This window comes from Trachypithecus francoisi, unplaced genomic scaffold (assembly GCF_009764315.1).
Source record: "Trachypithecus francoisi isolate TF-2019V2 unplaced genomic scaffold, Tfra_2.0 Lachesis_group15, whole genome shotgun sequence".
NCBI lineage: Eukaryota > Metazoa > Chordata > Mammalia > Primates > Cercopithecidae > Trachypithecus > Trachypithecus francoisi.
The window spans coordinates 7,129,398-7,151,653 of record NW_022681460.1 but is presented as its reverse complement, the minus strand read 5'-3'; the positions used below and the strand labels follow the sequence as shown (position 1 = coordinate 7,151,653).

General features: G+C 49.1%; 1 long non-coding RNA gene across 1 annotated transcript; it reads right to left on the bottom strand.

Annotated features, from left to right (window-relative positions):
• Nucleotides 1-2,190: 2,190 nt before the first annotated feature.
• LOC117097972 lies at nt 2,191-11,080 on the bottom strand. The gene is made up of 4 exons (XR_004443122.1): nt 10,428-11,080; nt 8,765-9,021; nt 4,547-7,377; nt 2,191-3,380 (listed from the first exon to the last, which is right to left on the bottom strand). It is a non-coding gene; the product is annotated as an uncharacterized LOC117097972 (long non-coding RNA).
• Between the last annotated feature and the right edge of the window lie 11,176 nt (nt 11,081-22,256).

Here is a 22,256-nt window from a genome sequence, read left to right as displayed (position 1 = left end):
TCCCCGACCCCCAGCTCGGCCTTCCTGGAGGGAGGTTTGCAGTCTCTCAAAGCAGGGCTGTGCAGGAAGGAGCAGCCAGCTCTCAGTCCCTGAGCACAGGAGGCCAGCACCACCTGAGCCCACCACGCCTGTCAGCACACCTGGGAAGGACAGGGAGCAAGGCAAAGGAGGGGCGGGAGGCCTGGCCAGGGAGGGGGAGTTCCACAGCAGCCCTCACCTGAGGTCCTGGCAGCCTCTGGTATGAACCCCCAGCATGGAGCCAGCACCCTCAACCCAAGACTCACCCCCTCCTGGATGGTTCTCTGCCTCTCTGGATTCCCTCCTCTCCCTCCCACCCCCGGTAGCCACAGAAGTCTTCCTAAAGTCTCATTTTCCTCAAGTCCTCAACCTCCTCCACCCCTTCCCTACATCTCACCCCTGAGTAGAACGCAGACCCTCCACCGGGCAAACGGTGCCTTGGTCACCAGGCCCCAAGCAGGCCCTACATCCTGCCTTTCTTTCAGGCCACTCCCCTTACTTGGGGTTCTCTCTCCTTTCCTGTCCCCAAATGGCCAGGCAGAGCCACCTGCCAAACCCTTCTAGGCCCAGTCCTGTCCTTCTCCAAGCGAGCCTCTGCTTCTTGGCTCTGCAGACGGCGCTCTTCATTTTGTGATGTTTATCCTGTGCGCGCCCAACAGTGTCCAGGCGGGCAGAGAGGCAGAGAGGCCTAGGCATTCCTAGGCCTGGAGGGACTAAAGGAAACCATTCCCTAACGAGAACCAGCAACTCCACAGCACATGCAGCAGATCTGCAGGGGGCCCTTCATTCTGTATGGGAGACGCGGGCCCTGAGACAGCATTCCCCAGGGTCACGGCACCACGTCTGTGCACCTGGCCCTGTACCATGCTCTGCATGCATCAGGCTGATAAGCCAAGTGCCAAGCAGAAAGGTCACACTCTTCCTCACGGGATCCAAAAAAGGAGACGTGTCTGAGATTGCCCACCACAGTCCAAGGAAGAGCTGAGGGTCCATCGAGTGCCCAGGAGACCAGCTGGTATTCCTGGCACCAGCTTGTTAGTTGACAGAGGGAGACGGCTTCGGCTAGCACTACTCATCCCCAGAGGGTGCCTGTCCTCAGCCTCCGAGATCTATTTATTTAGTTATGTAGTTATTTATTATTCTTTATTATTATTATCATTTTTTTTTTGACAAAACCTCACTCTGTCATCCAGGCTGGAGTGCAAGTGGCATGATCTCAGCTCACTGCAGCCTTGACCTCTGGGGCCAGGTGATCCTTCCACCTCAGCCTCCCAAGTAGCTGGGACTACAGGCTTGTACCACCATACCTGACTAATTGTTTTTATTTTTTTGTAGTGACAAGGGTCTCACCATATTGCCCAGGCTGGTCTCAAACTCCTGGGCTGAGGGATCCGCCTGTCTCAACCTCCCAAAGTGCTGGAATTAGAGGCGTGAGCCACTGTGCTCATTCAGAAGACATTTTTGAGCAGAACAGTCTATCAAAGGGAGTGGGGCATATTCCAGGAGATAGATGAACCCACTTTTGAAGTGGGTGTCTGCTCTGAAGCGGCTCCCTGAGTCTGCTGATCTAAAAAGCCAAGAACCAGACCCTAGACAGAGGGGATGAATCACTGGCATGACTGCCTCGATTCTTTCCATTTGTATCCATGGGGCACTTAACTAATAATCAAGGCACAGTTTCCAGCTAAATATGGACACAGCTTCAGAATCCTTCTTAACACCATGGCTCAGCCAGAGTGGGTGCAAAAGCTTAAGTCCATCTACTCTACAGGCCCTTGATAAGGAGGATTCTCTCCTGTCTACCCAGTGAAGCAACATCCACACAAACAGCCAGCTGGTCCCCTCTTGGACATCTCCCTGAGCACGACACTCTCAAGACCTTGCTTGGTGTAACATACAGCCCTCTCTGAGTTGCTCTCCCATGCCTGGCAGCACTGGGCAGTGGACTTGAGTGGGAGAACAACACACTCCAGTTGGCCAACCTCCTGTAGACAAGCCTGGCAAGCTCCCTTGGCACCTGGATGACTCAGAGGCACTTCCAGCAATTCTCTGTGTGCCAATCAACCAATCAACATTTAATTGGGCACCTTTTATGGGCATCCTTAAGCCTGAGAGGAGACTCGGGTCCTGTGGAACACCTGATGAGACTCTAAAATGCTGCACTCGTGTTAAAAGTGCCTTAAGAAACAGGACATTTATTATATCATGTAACTAGAAGCGAACAAATCAGGACTGGTTAGGATGGTGCTTGGTCAAAGAGGAAGGCCTAGGTGCTCCCCACTTCTTCCTCCACCCTCTTGTCCCATTATCAGCCTCGGCCTCTGGTCCTGGAAGGGCTGTGTCTGCTCCAGGCAGCATTCATGTGAGAGCCATGGCATTTGATGAAAAAGAGGGCTCCCTGCTCTCACTCAGAAATCAGAAGAAGAGCCCTCCTTCCCACAAATGCCCGGCAGACTTCCCTTTGGATCCCATGGTCTGCACCATGCTGAGCCAAAGCCAAAACTCATCACTCTAGAGGGAAAGAGATGGCCATGATTCACTCAGACTCGCAGGAGGCTTCTAGAAGGAAGCAGCTGCAGAATCCCCGCTGTCAACAGGCAACAGCGCACACAAACTTTGCCTACAATTGTGGGGATTCATATACCTGCTAAAGTCTCTCCACAGACCACCCATTAAGACCCCCTGAGGGCCTGTGGGGCAGGCACTGTTAACATGATGAACTCAGCCCATGGAGAAGCTGCATCCAGCTAGGGAAAGGCATCACACAGGTGCAGGTCCATTCTGTAGAAGCTGATTCTGTGATCGCTAAACATGATCACAGTGTAAAAGCACAAAGAGCCAGCCCACCACTGCCATGCAGATTAGGCGGAGGTATGAGGCCTAGAAGATGCGGAAAAACTGAGTTGACTGAAAGGACGGACACGATTCCAGGAGGAGGAAAGGCAGGCGGAGCTGGGACCAACAGGCACTCCACACCCGGAAAAAGCCCAAAGGTTTTCACATGACAGAAGAGTTTGTAGCTGCGGTCACAGCTAAGCCATGGCAGGCTGGCTGCAGTGTTTGTATGGAGTCCTTTTGATGACAGCATGAATTCTGAGAACAAAGCTTCCAGGCTGTGGATGTGTAACTGGAACCCAGAGACAAAAATAGCTTCTCTTCTCATGCATATGTGAGGTCTGATCTGTAACTTTGAGAAAGAGTTCTTGCCATTTATAAAACTTAGAAGATTCCTCAACAACCGCAAATCCCATGAATGACTGAACATTTTTATTTGGCTGGATCCATCAGATTTAATATTCTTTCAGCTATTTGGTAGCTGCCTAACTTTTACTTCTCATTGAAAAATCCAGTGACTTTTGAAGCTGTTTTTGAGATATAAGAATAATAGAGAGTGATTTAGCAGATTAAAAGATTAGAGTTCTTATAATAACATTAAAGAGAGTATCAGGGAACCAAGTAGTCTTGAGAGAATAAAGCTTTCCTCAAAGAGACGACTCTACATGCTCAGCTGATATTTCTAAATTGAGTCAGGAAATGTTCCAGGGAGGACATAGCTAGCTTGTGCCTTAATTCAGTGCCTGATTTAGATTTGTATACTCTCGTATAGGCCAGTACAAAATGAATCACGAGGAGTCGTGTATTCATAACTGGTGATACAGAGAAATTAAGATAATTTAGTTACATGTCTTTTAATATACATATTAATAAAATGACACACATAGTTGTATCTAAGTTGCTCTACCTACATTAAATAAATTGCATTAACTGATAGCTTTATCTCATCTTTAACCACATATTTTTAAAATACCTGTCATTAATTATTTCAATAAATTGTATTGCACTTAACATTATTTTATATACACCCTCATTTTAATCACCATGTAATATGTTATAGAATTAGGATTCTTATGACAAAGTAACCATTTCTGTATTGTGGGATGCTAACCTATTTTTACTCTCATAATTCTAACTACATGTCTCATTATAAGTATAGCTTTCTCTTAATTTGAATTATTTCATTCTCAGGAAGAGAATGATGGGATCAAAGTGTGGCATATTATGGCTTTGGATGAGAATTACCAAATGGTCTTCCAAAGTAATCAGGCACATTTGCACTTCTGTCAGGAATGTTTCTGAATTCTCGATGATTCCTCACGCATTGTCAAAATGGTGTTGGATACTTGCATTTCTTTGTGCTTCGTCACTAATTAGTAACGGTTTTCTTCCCCTAATATTCATTGAATTCATTCATTTACTTTTTTTCCATTTCTGTGAACTGTGAACCCTTCGCCATTTGTCTTTTAGGGACTTTTATGTGCTTAGAGATTTGTAAGAACCCTTTCTATACTTTTCACATTGAGTCTCTGTCCCTTCTCACAATGATGTCCACTGTTACCATATTATTATTATCCACCACTCATTGTGACCACATGCCAAGCTCTGTGCCAAGTAACTTCATTACCACAACCCTGTAAGGAAGTACTGTCACCCCATTTTACAGTAGAGAACATAGAGGCTCACCACTCACACATTTTGCTGGCATCACAGGGCTAATGGCCTTGGACCTGACTCGATGGCTCCTCCTGCCCTCCAGTCCCACTCCACAACCGCCCCAGCATTGTCTGTACAGCTGCTGTCTACGCTGATGCATTCTGTGTCCTGGGGGTTTTATGACATGGGGGGTTTTCAATCTATATAACCATATATGTTCACATTGTTTTAAGTTTTCTCGTTCTCTGCAACCATAATTACCACTAAGTATATATTTCTTGACTTTTCTTGATGTGGCATTTGCATGAGCCCCATTGATTCCTATCCTTTTTTGATGGAGCGATTTTGGTGTTCTTGGCGTCACTCGAAGTAGACCGTCACCTCAGACATGGAGACCCTTTTGTCGCAGGCAGAATTTTGCTTTATGGGGATTTTTTCATCAATCTATCCATCTTCATTTTTAAATTTAAGCAATACGATTTTCCACATGGGAGAAGAAAAATGAGGCCTTAAACAGTGGTGCTTTGGTCAAAAGAGTCGAAGTGAAGCAAAAGTGAGGGACCTGGGCTGCTTCTCCCTGCCTATGGTGCTAAGTGGCTGCTGCCAACGCCAGACAGAAAGCCCTGCCTTTGAGGCTGATGCTCTTGGGGGTCGGTCCTCCAATATTACCATTCATGGGAGCGAGACACTCCTATCCTCTTGTGCTCCAGGATTTTGTCTGCTGTTTACCTCCTGTCAAATTCGGACACTTCCCTGAGACAGTGACTGAGGTTTGTCCTGACCATTGGAACTGTCCTGTCTCATCCCTACTGGGCCACTGGCTCCATCCACTCTTGCCACATGAACCCCATCCTGGTGTCCTGTGCCCCTCTTAGCTGCCAGCCAAGCCTCTCTTTTAGCTACATTCTGTAGCCCTAGGGCTGGCAACCCAACCAACCATGAGCGATGAGAGCCATGGTTCTCTGCTGCCATGTCTCCAAAGTGACCAAGAGTACTGTCGCTCTGGAATGCAGACTGTTGGATTTTCAACCTTGCTGCTGCTCCCATTGCTGCAGCTGTTGTCATTTGAGCAATTCTAATCAGGGAGGTGCTCATTAAAAAGTCGGTTCTTTCAATCAGCCAATAGGTGAGAGAGAAAAAAAAAAAAAGTCAGTTCCTACAATTATCCTAAATAAGAGACCAGATTCCGAACAGCTGGTTCGAAGAAGGAGGCGACCGAGGATGCTGACACTCCTCAGGTCCCCCTTACCCCACAGGACGCTGCCTCTGGAGACTTCTGGCCACTCCCTGCGGTCTTCGGAAGCCCAGCACACACAGTGCCCGCCCTCTCATTTCCTGCTTCAACTTCTTAGACCCCAAGCCTGAGCCTGCCTTTTATTTCAGACTTCGCTACTTTTCGGGAGCTCTCGCATCTGCGGATTTACAGGCCTTGTGCACTCTTTTCTTTTATTGCTGCTGGCATTTCCCTGGCCATCCACGTTGGTCATTTCCACCGTGAGTCTATTTATTTCCCAGTGGTGCACATACGTGTCCAGCTCCAGGCAATTTCACTTTGTCTGCCTACCTGGTTCTGCAGTCTCTGACTTGCACAGCCAGCCCCTGCTGGGGACCTCATATGAATGTTCTTTTTTTTGGCCTGCAGTTTATTCTGTGGCTGTTAAGATCTCCAGCACATCCAATATATGACAGTCATCATCTGTGGTATTTATCATAATGAGTGAAACTGGCTAGGGCTTCCTAGGGCTGCCTTTACAATGTTCTATAAGCCGGAGGGTTTAAAACAATAGGCAATTATTCTCTCACCGTTTAGGGGCTACAAGTCTGAAATCAAGGTGTTGACAGAGCCATACTCTCTCCAAAGCCTTTAGGGGACGGCCCCTCCTCGCCTCTTCCAGTTCCTGGTAGCCCCGGTGTTCCTTGGCCTGTGGTAGCGACGCTCCAGCTTCTGCCTCCTTCGTCACATGGCCTTCTCCCGTGTGTCCCTGTCTTCTCTTCTTAAAAGGACATCAGTCCTATTACATTAAGGTTCACGCTAGTGACCTCATCGTGACTTGATTCCATCTGCAAAAACTCTATTCCCAAATAAGGTCACATTCACAGGTAGCCAGGGTTAGGACTCCCTGTCTTTTGTGGGAACACAGTTCAGCCCACCCTACAGGCAAAGGTGGTCCTTGGTCTCCTTTCCCATCACCCCACCTGACATCTCCCTCCCCAACTTCCTGGAACCCTTCCTTTTCTAGCTCCTTTCCCTGCTCCCAATCCTATTTAAAATCTACCCCAGTATGAGGCAAGGGAAGAACCAGTACCAGCTCCTGTTGGGGTGGAATGAAACGCTACTGATGGAGCTGCAGGCATCAATGGAGAAGGCTGGAGGGGGAGGCAGGCATTTGGGGGGAACTGGAGACCATTTCGGGGAGGCATTTTCTTGGTTTGCTGACACAAAGGCTGGCTTCTACCGGGAAGCCCAAAGACCTCCAGGATCTGGGCTGGGTTGCCCCTCCTTGCATGATCAGCTCCCAAGGCAGCATCATCTCCCCTCCCAACAGTGGCTCACCCCTCCAGGGGGAATCGATCATCAGGGAGAGAAGGTATCTGAGCAGGAAATGACCCCAGACCTGCAGAGCACAGTCTGATGGGGAGGTCAAAGGTCACTGAAGGACCAGTGGCAGGCCCAGATGGCGTCGCCCCCATGCTCCCAGAGGAACACACTGGGGCTGCAGTGCAGACAGGAAGTGAGAGGGTCCCAGCCGGGAGGACGACAGAGGATGCTCCTGTGCTTCGGGTCCCCCAGCACCACGGCTGAAGTGACTGATGCATCCGTCAGGGCACGGCCTTAAAATTCTCCCCAGACAGTGCTTAGGGTAGCACCTGCGGTCAAAAGACAATGCAGGAATGAAATCTGTGCCATCCCTTCTCTGGACCCGGAAGGACAAACATCTGCACATTCTCAACAGAGCTGCCTTTGAACTCCATGGCCAACCTGACTGACAGATCTCCTGTCCTTCCCGCTTCTGGTGACTGGGGTGAGAATGACTCTGAGAAGCACCTGAGCCCCACTACTCGGGGCATATGGAAACCTTCCTGAGCCTCCTGCAGATGGGGTCAGTGAGGTCGGCCAAGGGCAGCCTGGATGGCATCATTCCATAGCCTTTGTCCTCTCCTTACAGTTAAAATAAAATTCTGCTGGCTTGAAGTCTTGGCTTGAAAGGCTACTGGCCAGAGGAGGAAGTTGGGAGCTCTCACAGGACCATTTGGGAAGTATTTATCATTGGAGGATGTCATCATACCGGCAATATTTTGGAATACGCCATCTCTCTCCAAATTACATTCTGCATCCTGTCTTTAAAAATATGCTGCATCAGGCCAGGTGCAGTGGCTCATGGCTGTAATCCCAGCACTTTGGGAGGCCAAGGTGAGTGGATCACCTGAGGTCAGGAGTCCAAGACCAGCCTGGCCAACATGGTGAAACCCCGTCTCTATAAAAATACAAAAATTAGCCAGGCATGATGGTGGGTGCCTGTAATCCTAGCTACTCAGGAGGTTGAGGCAGGAGAATCGCTTGAACCCGGGAGGCAGAAGTTGCAGTGAGCCAGGAGGCGGAATTTGCAGTGAGCCAAGATTGCACCACTGCACTCCAGGCTGGGCAACAGAGCAAGACTCCCCCTCAAAAAAAAAAACAAAATGCTGCATCAAAATTCAAAGTTTTGATGCCTCCTTCAGAAGTTTACTTTCTAAAAAGAATCATTGTTTGTCTTTAAATATCTTCCAGCACATCTGTAAAGTGTATTGATAGCTGCTGGTTACTACACAAGTTGCACAGAGTAAGCAACACCTGCATACGAGGCCATCGGGTGTATACAGAAATAACATCGCTTGCCATATCGAGGAAATTGTTTGCTCTTCTGTATTAATCATGCACCATTTATCAGACATAGAAAGAAACATCTGATGACTAAAAATAAAGCTGTGCCTAGGCATAGTCTATGTGCAGCCTCCTGGACCTGCCGCCAGCCCCAGCCCCTCCAAATGCTTGTCCCTGCTGGCACTACCCCTCCAGGCAGAGCTCCTGGAGCAAACTCAGCAACTGCCTGTGTTGACTTGCTTCCCCAAAGCCAGGTGGGAAATAGAGCAGCCCACTGCATATTCAGATCCCCGACTTGAACATATGTTTGGAAAAAAGGCAGGGAAAGTTTCCTAGCCTTTGGTGTTTTGGTTTCCTCAGGTTCCAGCCTGGGGCCGGCTGATTGCTCCCCACCTCCCCTGTGGTGCAGGGCAAGGCCTCTTTCCTCGTGGGCCCAGCCGCCCACCTCCCATCCCAAGGTCGGGCCTGGGGTTCCAGAGAGAATTCTGAAGCTTTCTCCATCTGTAATACACTCAGGGCCCAGAAATCACTCTGGTCATTTAGAATTTCCAAGCTCATTCCCAGCTGCATTGGCGTGTCCATCAAAGGACAGAGTGGGAAGCGCTGCCGGTGCAGAAGGGGAGGGCAAGAGACTTCCTGGGGGACAACACCTGTAAGAGATGAAGGGGAGGATCGGGCAAGGAAAGCCTAAAAGTGCGGTGCAGATCCGACCAAGTCTCGGCCAACCCAGTGAGGGGCCCTGGAGCAAGATGGCCCATTGGAGGAATCCAGGGATGAGCTGGGGCACCCAGGTCCCCAGACCTCGTGGCTCCACTAAGCTGCATCTGACAGGGGCAGCCCAGGAAGAGTGTGGCCATGGCCTAGCGCTGAGCAGGTTGTAGAGGCGCCAGCAGCATTTTGAAGGATGACGGGGCCATCCCAGGGGCGCAGGTCCACAGTCGCCACAGCCAAGACACTTTGGTGGGGGTGTGCATGTGTTTTGTTATGCTGCTTTTTAAGTTTCTTTCTAAAAAGGAACCATCTTCTCCCCTCCTTGCCTTTGGCCATTAATGGGAGCCAATGCAACCCAGGTGTCCCTCCTCAGCCGCATCCGGTCAGCGCCACTTCTGCTTCAAAGTACAGACAGGATCAAACTACATTGAAAATTAGGCTCAAGGCCAGGTGTGGTGGCTCATGCCTGTAATCCCAGCACTTTGGGAGGCCAAGGCGGGCAGATTGCCTGAGCTTAAGAGTTCGAGACCAGCCTGGCCAACATGGCGAAACCCTGTCTATATTAAAAATACAAAAAATTAGCCAGGCGTGGTGGCGGGTGCTTGTAATAATCTCAGCTACTCAGGAGGCTGAGGCATGAAAATTGCTTGAACCCAGGAGGAAGAGGTTGCAGTGAGCCGAGAATGCACCACTACACTCCAGCCTAGGTGACTAAGTGAGACTCTGTCTCAAAAAAAAAAAAAAAAGAAAGAAAGAAAATTAAGTTCAACTTCTAACTGCATCCAGGGAGGGAATCCTAGTCAGCCTCAGAGGTGATGGGCTCCTCCCCAGTGGCCAAAAGCCCCTGTATCAGCCCAGACGATAGAAAGGAGAGGAGAGCAGGAACTCTGGGAATCTTTCTTAGTGTGCAAAAGGGGCCATCTCCATGCAATTCAGGCATGGGCGCCAGGGCACGTCCACAAAGCCTTGGCCTCCTGTGAAGACTAGAAGCCCTGGCCTCGCTGGGGCCACTGAGTCAGACTCATGGCCCTTGCCCCATTGCCCTCCAGCAGCCCTGTGGCTCCACCTCCAGCCCCCCATGGTTGAGCCGCAAGGGCAGGGATCCACACCATGAATCGGCTCAAGGGCTTCTTGGCTGCACAGGCCGAACCCTCGGGTCTGAACATCCCTAAACATAAGGGCTGTTGTCAAGAGGTGGCAGAGAGAACCCCTGACATGGACACAGAAAGGAAAAGCACAGCCCAGGACCCCTGGTCACATCAAAGCTTCTTTATCTGGGGACGCCGAGGAACAGAGTACAAGCAAACGGTGCCCTTCACCTTCAGAAATACCCCGATATGCCTACTTTCTAGTTCAGATGACACAGCAGGAAACTTTAAAACTTGGTTTCTTCCCATTGGAAGGCTCCTCCCGGCCGCATACCCGCCCTCCAGTTCCCGCTCCCTCAGCGCTAGGCGGTCCAGAGGCTCCGGGGGTTCGGCTTGGACATAACCAGAGCTCCTCTGACTCCCCAGGCAAGCACTGTGTCATTATCTTCCAGACTGTTCTCACAGATGCCCCGCGAAAGAGCACAAAAGCAGCCGCCAGAGGTCTGGAGCCCCGCCGAGAGGACAGGGCCCCGGGACAGAGGGACAGAGGGGAGTTGTGACCAGGTGGCCCCAAGGCTGCCCAGGACTCACTGGCTCCTGCCGCTCCATCCACACAGCAGACAGAGAAGCTTCCAGTCCGCAAAGACCTGGGAATGCTGCAGCGCCAGCGCTCGGAATATTTTGATTTTCTGAATGTTAACACACTGGAAGCTCCTAAGGCAGCCAAGAGGCTATGAGCTCAAAAGCTTTGTGAGAGCTTTTCTCTGAGGGCTCGTTAATGTGGTCATTTAATGACATAGTCCCGAATCCAAATCCTTAACTGGAGCTTTAAATAGGACTGATAAGTGCTCCACAGGCTTTGGGGAAGCGGATCGGGTCCGTGCGCCCTCCTTGTCCGGGGCGCTGTTTGCAAAGACCACAGGTGGGGCCGGGGCGCAGGAGGAGGAGACCCACAGGCCAGGGCTGGGCAATGCAGATCTTGGCATTAAAAGCACAGGCCGAGTGGGATGACTCCGTGTCCAGAGAGCGGCTTAATGGAGTGGCAAGAGGCACATTCCGATTGCCTCGCTCCCTGGGGCTGCCTCCAGCACTACCATTAACTTGGATAAATCCCATAAATTCACCCGACCATGAGCACACGCGCTGCCCAACCCACCCAGCCACCCCACCCGAAGGCCAAAAATACGCGGCAGCACTTGCCTGGTGACTCACATCCTCTGCCTGGGCCCCGCCCCTCCTGCCTATAGTCCTGTTTCGTGCGACCTTCAGGGAATATATAGAGTTGGGGGAGATTTCTCGGGATATTTTTGGGAGACAGCTGTTTGTGATTCAACTTGACAGTTATGCGTGGCTATGGCAAAAATGGGGCTGGGCGCGGGAACTAGAGCTGGTGAAGGTGGACAGGGAACCTGTGGACATGGAATTCCCAGTATAATGTTGCCTTATACACACTTACTAAGCGCATGGACGGGTGAATGAATAAGTGAGGGATTAACTTCTCTATCTGCCTTGGAGGGTGGAGTTGAGGTCAATCAAATCCTATTCAGAAATTTCAGACACGAAATATCAGATCCTAAATGAAGAATTCCTCCTCCGCAGTGCTCACCGATGGGCACAGCACGTGGTAGCCAACAGAGGACGATTCTCCCCTGTAATCTGTTTCATCCCCAAACCTTGGTGAGATGTAAACCTGCTCCTCCAGGCCTCGACTTCCACAGTGGGGCCAAAATGTGTTCCCTGAGACTGTGTCCCCACTCGATCCTGAAATGTCCGTTGGTTTCACGGGGGGGAAATGAAGGAGGGGAGATCTTGTTCAAACAAGACTGGGAAAACCTATATACTCCATTTCCCTCTTGGATTTTATAACATTCATTAACACTGAAAACTAAAAAGTCCTGCAATGAAGAAACCTGGTTTGTTTGTTTATTTTTATTTAACCCAGCATGTTCAAAATTCACTTGTCCAAGAACACGTTTTTGCAAAGTGTCGGTGTGGCAGAGAGAACAATGCCCCCTCCTCCACCAAAGACATCCACATCCTAATCCCCAGAACCTGTGAATATGTTACCTTACTTGGCAAAAGGAATTTTGTTGGTTTGATTCCGTTAAGGATTTGGGGATAGAGGGATTGTCCTGGATGATTCAGATGGGCCTAATCCACTCACAAGGATCTTTAAGAGAGAGGCGTGAAGATTAAAGTCAAAAAAGACAGGACGATGACTACAGGATGAGTTTTGAAGATGGAGAAAGAGGCCACAAGTCAAAGGATGTGGGTGGCCTCCAGAAGCTGGAAAAATCAGGGAAATGGGTTCTCCCTTGGCATCTGTGTGAGGAACATAGCCCTGCTGACACCTTGATTTTAGGACCTGTTTTAGAGTTCTGGCCTCCAGAATGCTAAGAAAACCCATTTGTGTTGGTCTGAGCTGCTACGTTTGTGGCAATTTGTTACGGCAGCCATAGGAAATACGTATTGATTACTAGAATGTGGGAAGTGAGGCCACCCCTGCTTAATGATCACACACCATGAATATGTGTCCCAAGCAGCCCATCTGCTTCCCAGCTTCAGGCCCTCCTGGAGTTTGTGTTTGTGGACATGTTAAAAGCTGTTGAAGGATCCCATCCTTGAATAAACCAGTGTCTGTTATTACCTCTTTTTCTCAAACGCTCGTCCCATAGAGCTGAGACTAAGGGGCTGAGCTCTTGTTTTCATGTCTGGCCCAAAACAGAACTGTGAAAAGTCTCCTCCGAGCGGACACAGCTGGGAAGAGCACCTGCCAATGTTCTGCCCAGGAGTGATGAGTCTCTAAGAGGTAAGGGCCCTGCCGTGAACATCCTGGCCTTCTCATAGTTCAGGGGCAAATCTAATTAAAGAGACACTGTCACACTTCTCAGCCTTCTCCAGACAATCCTTTGGGAAACCAGTTCTGTGTCGGTGTTTGGGGCCAAGAATCAAAGTGACCAAGATTCTCAGAACAAGCCCCTGATGGATGTTTTCAAGTAAAGGTCAGAGAGGTTGAAAAATAAATGTAAGAAGCATAAAACCATCCTGCCAAAAGTTTTGCAAAGGAGACCTGCATCAGAAATGAAATTGCTGAGTCAGAATACCTCCAGAGTCTTTATTCTTCACCTGTTGGGTCTTTAATACAGAAATTCAGGAGTTTGTTGAAACCCATAGTTCACTTGCTTTGGAAGCAGTTACAATGTACTGTTCTGCAGGGACCATCCACCCGAGTGACACAGTGCACAGTGTCACACACAGGCCCCATTGTGCGCCTGCCCCCAAGTCTCTGGGCTCATTGTTTCCTTTGGAACACTCGCCCCAACCTCCACCCATCCAATGCCTGCCATCTCCAAGGCCTGTGCCTCCAACAGGCCGCCCCGGCTCAACCAGTAACAATCTTTGGCTCCCTGGAGCAGTGAGTCACTGCAGGCCCTGGTCTCTCTGGGGGTGCCTCAGTTATGTGCATGCCCTGCCTCCTTCCTCCAGTCCTATGTCCAGGGAGGGTTTGTCCTCATCAAGGTCCTTTGCATTGCACCTGCCAGGAACACAGTCCACCTAACGAAGGAAACATGCTCAAAGCATTCCGGTTCTTTCCGAGGCCCAGCGCGGACTTCACTGCCTGGTTGCGCAGTGTCTCTCATGCTTGTCTTCCTGAGTGCATTGGCTTCCTGGGGCTGTCCTAGCAAAGTACCCTGGACTCAGTGGTTTGAATGACAGAACTCTCCCGGGTCTAGAGGCTGGAAGTCCCAGGCCAAAGTGCAAGTGGGGCTGGTACCTGCTGAGGCCCCGAAGAAGGTGCGGCCCAGGCCGCCGCCTGGCTCCTAGGGGTGACCAGCAGTCTTTGGCATTCCTTGGCTCATAGAAGCATTACCCTGGGATCTGTCTTCCTTTTCACATGTCGTCTCCCTGCGTGCAGATCTGTGTCCACATTTCTTCTTTCTATAGGACACCAGGCATAGTGGATTAGGGGCCCACCCTACTCCTGCATGGCCTCATCCTAACTCAACTAATTACACCTGCAGCAGCCCTAGATCCCCATAAGGTCACCATCTGAGGTACTGGGGGTTGGGACAACATACGCATTTGGCAGAGGGCAGGAAGGGGAACATAATTCAATCCGTGACACTTTGTAACAGAACCTTCTTTTTGATTGAAGTGGCATTGTGGCCACCCAGAAATGCTTCTCAAAACTCAGCTCTGGCTGGGCATTGTGGTTCATGCCTGTAATCTCAGCGCTTTGGGAGGCCAAGGCAGGCAGATCACTTGAAGCCAGGAGTTCGAGACCAGCCTGGGCAACATGGCAAAACCCCATGGTTTGCAAGAACTGGCCAGACATGATGGCCACACACCTGTGGTCCTAGCTACTTTAGAGACTGAAGTGGGATAATTGCTTGAGCCCAGGAGAGTGAGGCTGCAATGAGCTGTAATTTTACCACTATGCTGCAGCCTGGGTGACAGAGTGAGACCCTGTCTCAAAAAAAAAAAAAAAAAAAAAGAAAAGAAAAAAAAAGAACCCAGCTCTAACAAATGAGATGTAAGTGAAATGCTATTGGGTGGGGCTTCTGGATAAAAAACTCGTGTACCTCTTCCCCTTGCCCCTTCCTCCCTCCTCAGCATGGATGTGATGCAGGAGGCAGAGCAGCCACAATGAGGCTGAAGCCACACGCTATAAATGGAAGCAGAAGCCAGAAGGAATCCAGGCTCAGAATGACTTTTTTGAGCCACTACACTATCTCTAAACTAATTCCTTTTCACCTGAGAAGAATAAACTTTTCTTCATTTAAGTCAGTGGTTGTCAACCAGGAACAATTTCCTGCCCCCAGGAGATATGCAGAATGTATGGAGACATTTTTGGTTGTCACCATTAGGGATGGTTCTACTGGTATCTAGTAGGTGGAGGCAGGGATGCTCCTTAACGCCCTGTGGCACACAGGACAACCCCCAGAACAAAGAATTATCCAGCCCCACATGCAATCATGCTGTGGTGGGGAGACCCTGGCTGAAGTCACTGCTGACAGGTTTTTATACATGAAATCCAAACAGGGAGAGGGAGTACAGCAGGGCCAGAAGAAGAACTGGCAGCAGGAGCTGGAGGCATTGGGAATGAAACTGGATTTTCTGCTGTTCTCCAGGGCCACCCAGCCTGGAGAACACCCACCCTTTCCATTTCTCTCTGCAAGCCTATGCTATTCTTTTCTCTGCTGACCAGGGCTCTTTGCTCCTCGGTAAGTCCGTAGCCAAATGCAATGTTCCCACATCCCTTGAGTGTATGTGTCCTCTGTTGAAACTGCAGTTGAAACTGACTTGTATCTCTGAATCCAGAGGCCTAATTCCTGGAATACGGAGTTTGATTGGCCCGTCTTGAGTCCGGTAAATTAACTTTGCTCGGGGAAGCAGGTCATGTAGCTCAATGTGGCTGCTATGTCCCTGGCTTAGGGGGTGGAAGGAGAGGCTAGGAGAAGGAGTTTGCTAAACATGGGGGTCACTGGCTGAGAAGGCTGCCCAGCAGGTGTCTTCTTCAAGGGAGGACACATTTTCTCAGTTTTTATTCTTCCTAGCACCCAGCACAGTGCCTTGCAAACTGTAAGTGCTCAGTGAACAATTGAGGGGTGGTTAAGATGAGGAGAAAACAGCAAAATGCTCTGTATCTGAGGACCTGTGACATCGTATCATTTATCCAGGAGCCCCAGGTGCTGGATGGTTAGCAAGGCCCCTCTTCCCTATCAATCTACAAATATCAGTCCAGTACCATATGGTAAGTGCCTTCCACTCACACCTGCTCCAGATGTATTTACTATTTTTTCTTTTCTGGGTTTCCAGAATTCTTTGACACCCGTAGTATATTTACTGTACTTCTTTTTCACACTAACATTTGGACCTATTGCTTCAAATGTAAAGTTCCTTAACTAGAAAGTTATCAGAAGTTAAATAAAAATACAGGCTGGGCTCAGTGACTTTCGCCTGTAATCCCAGCACTTTCAGAGGCCAAGGCGGGTGGATCGCTTGAGCTCAGGAGTTCAGCCTACGCAAAAACTATGTCTCTACAAAAAATACAAAAATTAGCTGGGTGTGGTGGCACATGCCTGTAATCCCAGCTACTCAGGAGGCTGAGGCAGGAGGATTGCTCAAACCCAGGAGGCAGAGGTTGCGCTGACGCAGATCAGCCACTGCACTCCAGTCTGGGTGACAGAGCAAGATCCTGACTCCGAAAAACAAAGAATACAATGAACTTATTATTTGCAAACAACTGGCATTGTTTAGAGATAAATGTGTCCCCTGTCTCTCAGCTCTTTGGGCACTGTGAGTATTTTGTAATTTAGTATTTAAACCCCTACCCCCTGCTCACTTCCACCCGCCCAGCCCATCCCGGGCCAGGCCTCTTCCTTTCTGTTCTCACACCACCCCTCCAAACTGGTCTGTCAGTCTGTCCAGTTGTCAGGGCTGACTGGCTGACTTGATAAACTTGTTCCACCAAAGGCCTTTCCCCCTCGGGCAATTTGTTTCTTTCCCAACTGTCTCCCCCCAGCCCCTGGAGGATGGTTTGTGTCTTAACAGGAGCATTCCAAGGACAAAATCGAATGACCCAGTGGTGGCAGGAGTTTCACTCATGGACACAGGTCAGTGGGGAAGATCGTTTTAATGTGGGGCCTTACCCGGGACTCACCAAATCTTCATAGTAATCCCCACGTGTTGAGCACCCCTGTGTGCCAGACCCCATGATATGCATGTACAGTGGCACAGCCTCACAAAGACCCTAAAAGATGGACATTAGCATCTGCATTTTGCAAATTAGGAGCAGAGGGTCACAGAAGTTAAACAATTTTCTTCCTCAAGGCAGCAAAACAAACAAGAACCAGCCCTGAGGTCCAAACCTGGAGTCTTCTCTTTTACCCCATGCAACCTTCCTACCCTTCCTTATATCCCACTGGCCTCTCACCATGTTCAAGGGGACCACAGCCCTTGGAGAGCAGATATGCATGTCCCCAGCCAGCCCAGGAGGAGATCACAGTAGCTACTTCCAGGTTGCGGAAGAAGGGCCCTGTCAGCCACAGGCCTTCTGCAGTCTCCCTCCTTGTCTCTCATGGACAGTCCCTGGAGGAACTGCTGCATCCATGGCCACATCCCAATGTCCCATCTGCAGTTACTAAGAGAAGACTTGCTAAGATGTTCAGGGAAGAAAGGACATCATTCAGTGCTAGAACAGATTCGCCAACACCACAGCTCTTCTGCCTCTACATCTCAACATTCAGACTGAAACTCTGAGTTCTGCAGCCCAGGAAGAGGCTCCAGGAAACTGGGGGACCACTGTGCCTGCAGGCTCCTTTTCAGTCCCACCCCTCAGCCCTCCCAAGAAAATCCATAGAGAGTATCCTTCAGCATTTGTGACAGGGGAACCAGGGGACCCTCAGAATCAAAAACCCGTGGCCAGGCTGTAACCTCGCGCTTCACTTTCCCTAGAAATATCTACATTGAAAGAAGTTTTGCAAATCAAATCATAAGTACATTGGGATTAATGATATACTCTTAAATCCACTGTGGTGGCAAACTCTTGGAAAACGAACTTTGTGTAATTTTTAAAAACACACTTCAGCTCACCTCTTTCTTTCTTTTCTTTCTTTTTTTTTTCTTTCTTTTTTTTTAAAACAATGTCTTGCTGTCACCCAGGCTGCAGTGCACTGACACAATCTCATCTCACTGCAACCTCTACCACCAGGGTTCAAGCAATTCTCCTGCCTCAGCCTCCCCAGTAGCTGGGATTACAGGCGCCTGCCACCACGCCTGGCTAATTTTTGTATTTTTAGTAGAGACAGGGTTTCGCCATGTTGGCCAGGCTGGTCTTGAACTCCTGACCTCAGGTGATCTGCCCACCTTGGCCTCCCAAAGTGCTGGGATTACAGGCATGAACCACTGCACCGGGCCCTCACGTCATTCTCTATACTTTCTATACCATCCTTTGAATGTTTGAAGGTGAGGCACATTCTCAGACCAAAAATCTTTGCCAAAACCCAAGTTTTAAAAAATCTAAGAAAAATCTGGTAAACTGGAATTCCTGACCTTTCCTAAACATTGTCAGCAACGAGTCTCAGCCCTTATTTTTCTGCCTGAAGAACTCAGGGCTCTTCAGGGTCAGGAGTGAGGAAACCGGAAGAGGATGAAGAATGTGGGGTGCTAATGAGATCATTTCTGTCCTGTAGTTGGAAACCCAGCAAGAGTCAGAGGATCTGGGGCAAGAAATGAACGGAAGTCTTCACTGAATGCAGCAGCAACAAGCTTGACGACAGAGCCTGTGCATTTCACTCCAAGGCTGCACGTGTCTGTAAGAATGGACCTCGCCCATCTTATACAATTTGCATAGGAATCTAAGGAATATCAGCAACTCTACACAATAACTAAGGAAATTTTTTTCAGAGTAAAAATTTGTTGTGGAGCTTAAGTAAAGACTGACAAAACATTGCATTCCTTTTTCCTTGAATTTATTTCAGACTAGTAGGCATCAACATGTATGATAATGGAGCTCTCTTTGGAAAATGGTGACAAGGCTGAGGTTTCTGATTATAGCTACACATGCTTTAAATAGCGATCATAATTAATTATTAAGACACGTAGTCTTCCTTTACATGTAGAGACTAAAACCGTGAGGAAAAAAAAATAGGAGATGTCGGTACGTGATCTCTTCTAAGGCACTGGAGCTTTAAATGGGATTAATGTCGGTCAGCGTTTTAGGAATGGAGATGTCACTTTTGAGGAAGTGTCTCCAGGAGACGTTGTTGCCCTCACAAAGTCATGAAGAAGGAAATGCTGTGCTTTTCTTTGAACTGGTGCTGCCCAATGCTGGGGAAAGAGGAGGAAGATTAGACACTTGCTCTGTGTATCTCCTCTCTGTGGTTTGCAGAAAACATGTGCCAGACACAGGAGAAACTGTCTCCTCGTTAGCAGAGACGCTAAAGGGTCTAGACGGTGCCCAAAAGGGATGGCATGCGGTGTATGAAGGGGCGAAGAAAGGAATGCAGCTTGCTAGATTCATTTCCCTTTTTGATTTTCGGCAGGGCAACTCTCATTTCCCCAAAGGACATGCGGAGTTGGCATGGAGGTTCCCGGCCTGGCCAGCCCCTGGCAGGAGCTGTGGACAAAACTCTGAGATTTGGGGCTGAATGTGCAGAAACAGCAAATGCTGATAACTCCTCCAGACCTGCTGGCATTCTGCCTCCTGGCCACTCACTCCAACAACATGAGAGGACCAGGTAGGGGACAGACTGAAGGAAGCCTGTGCGGGCATGCATGTGTGCAGAAGTGCTGGTTTGCACACGCATCTGCGTGTGGCTGTGTAAGCTGTGCTCTGTTAGCAAGAAGAAAGAAGATCACGGAGAGCATTCAGACACCCTTCAGCCGGACATGCAGCTTTTTCTTCTTCTTCTTCTTCTTCCTCCTCCTCCTCCTCCTCCTCCTCTTCTTCTTCTTCTTCTTCTTTGTCTTCTTCTTCTTCTTCTTCTACTTCTTCTTCCTCTTCTTCTTCTCCTCCTTCTTCTCCTTCTTCTTCTTCTTCTCCTTCTTCTTCGCCTGCTTGGCTACAAAAGTCCAGAGGAAGTGAATCCACACTTGCTGATGACCTCATTTCCACCACTTCCCAGCAACTCGGCCAGCCTCTCAGGGGGAGGCTTACTCAGCCAGCCACTGGGGACTGACAGGAATGGAGAGTGGGGAGAGCAGGCCTGCAGCTGCACCGAATTCCACTCTGCCAACCCCCACTCCCACCTCTCCCATCACGGACTGCAGCTGTCCCCGTCATTCTTAAGATGAGGGCCTCAGGTGATAGTCAGCCCGAGTAATGAAGGACCTAAGCAGACAGGATGCAGCCAACAGGCTGGGGTCGTAAGTTCTATGCAGAGAGACTGGACTGTGACAGGAACCAGTTTCCCGTGAGCATGCCATGGAAATTAGTCACCCAAGAGAATCAGCAAAACATCTATTATTGATGACATTCGCCAAACTGGAGATAAATTGAGTGCTTTGTCCTGAACCAGGGACGATGATATGTGACTTTTATTAAATCAATAGATCAATTTAAAGCCCGTAAGTGAACTTCCAGAGATTGATCAAAGCCGTGGATAACCCAGGGAGCTGAAAGGTCAACTCCCCACGAAACAGCAGTTTGTGACCAGCGGAGGCAGCCTGTGAATTTGGAGAAAGTTAAACACCACATTCTTTTCCTTTCTCCTCTCATTCCTTCAGTTTCAGAGAAAAGTAGAAATACGCTGTATTGTGCAGCTATCTATGTGCATATACGTTGTTTAAAGATGTCATAGGCACTGCTGGATCCTGGGGAGAGAAGCTCTCCGTGAAGTTCAAGTGTTTACACCAGCAAGGCCCCTCCAGAACATTCCCACCTCCTTCAATATTCACATTTGTGATTTGTCACCCTTATATAGATTAGAAAATTGAAGTTCCTGGAGGGGCTAAGTGACCATACTTGAACTGGGAGGAAGAAACGTGAAGCACAAATGTGGGCATGAATCACAAACTTCCAGCCAAGGAAGGCCACAGTGTTGCACGCAGGCAGGAGTTCCCCACGGCGCCGCACTGGATCGGAAGCTGCAGACTTAGAATCGCCTCCGGGTTGGCCCCCCAACCTCTCGCTCCCCGCCTGGTGCCACCCTCCTCCCCAGGCGTCTGGGGTACAGCCAGCTGGGAACTGTTTCTCTACATGCACACAGCACATGTGTGCACACACACACACACTCACTCACACACACATAGACATACACACATGCACACACACAAACACATAAAGACACACTCCCACACATAATCACACACTCACATGCATCATCACATACTCCCATACATAATCTCACACATACACACACACACAAAACCACATAAAAACACACATACACACTCACACACACAAAACCACATAAAAACACACATACACACACACACAAAATCACATAAAAATACACATACACACACACACAAAACCACATAAAAACACACATATGCACTCACACAAAATCATATTTCACACACCACAGACATATACACTAACACACACATAAATACATAACGCACACACAATCACACATTCACAGACATCATCACACACACACACTAACATATACATAAACATGCATACATAAACACACATAAAAACATACACTCACACATACATAAACATACACACAGAAACACACACACATAGACAAACACACACAGACATACACACACAAAAACACACACAGAGACACACTCATACACTCACACACATAAACGCACACAGACATGCACACTCACAATCAACACGCCCACACACACAGACACAAACACACTCTCTTACACACAGAGGACACAGGGCCGTTCCAGCAGCACTCAGTGAAGACTGCGGGGCTGCATCCCGCTCCTCACACTCACCCCATCCCGCCCTCCTGCGCAGCAGGCTCGGGTCACAATGCAGAGATTGAAAAATGCCATTTCATGTGAACATTCAGAGAGGAACAGAGAATGTTAGTACAGGATACACAGTGGCAATAGTGAAATAAGAAAAAGAACTAGATTCTGCTGGGCATGGTGGCTCATGCCTGTAATCCCAGCCCTTTGGAAAGCCGAGGTGGGTGGATCACTTCAGGTCAGGAGTTCAAGAGCAGCCTGGCCAACATGGAAAAACCCTGCCTCCACTAAAAATACAAAAATTGACTGGGCGAGGTGGTGCATGCCTGTAATCCCAGCTACTAGGGAGGCTGAGGCAGGAGAATCGCTTGAACCCGGAGGGAGGAGGTTGCAGTGAGCCGAGATCGCGCCACTGCACTCCAGCCTGGGCAACAGGAGCGAGACACTGTTTCAAAAATAAATAAATAAATAAACAAATGCAAAAGTACTAGATTCTGAGAATGGCCTTTCTGTGTATTAAAGGAAAAGACATTGCTTGAGGGAGCTTGGTAAGAGTGGCGACCAATCGTCAAGAAGAAAAGGAAATACTATGACAGCTTCTCTTTTAGAGACAGAGTCTCGTTCTGTCGCCCAGGCTGGAGTGCAGTGGCGCCATCTCGGCTCACTGCAACTTCCGCCTCCCAGATTCAAGCAATTCTCCT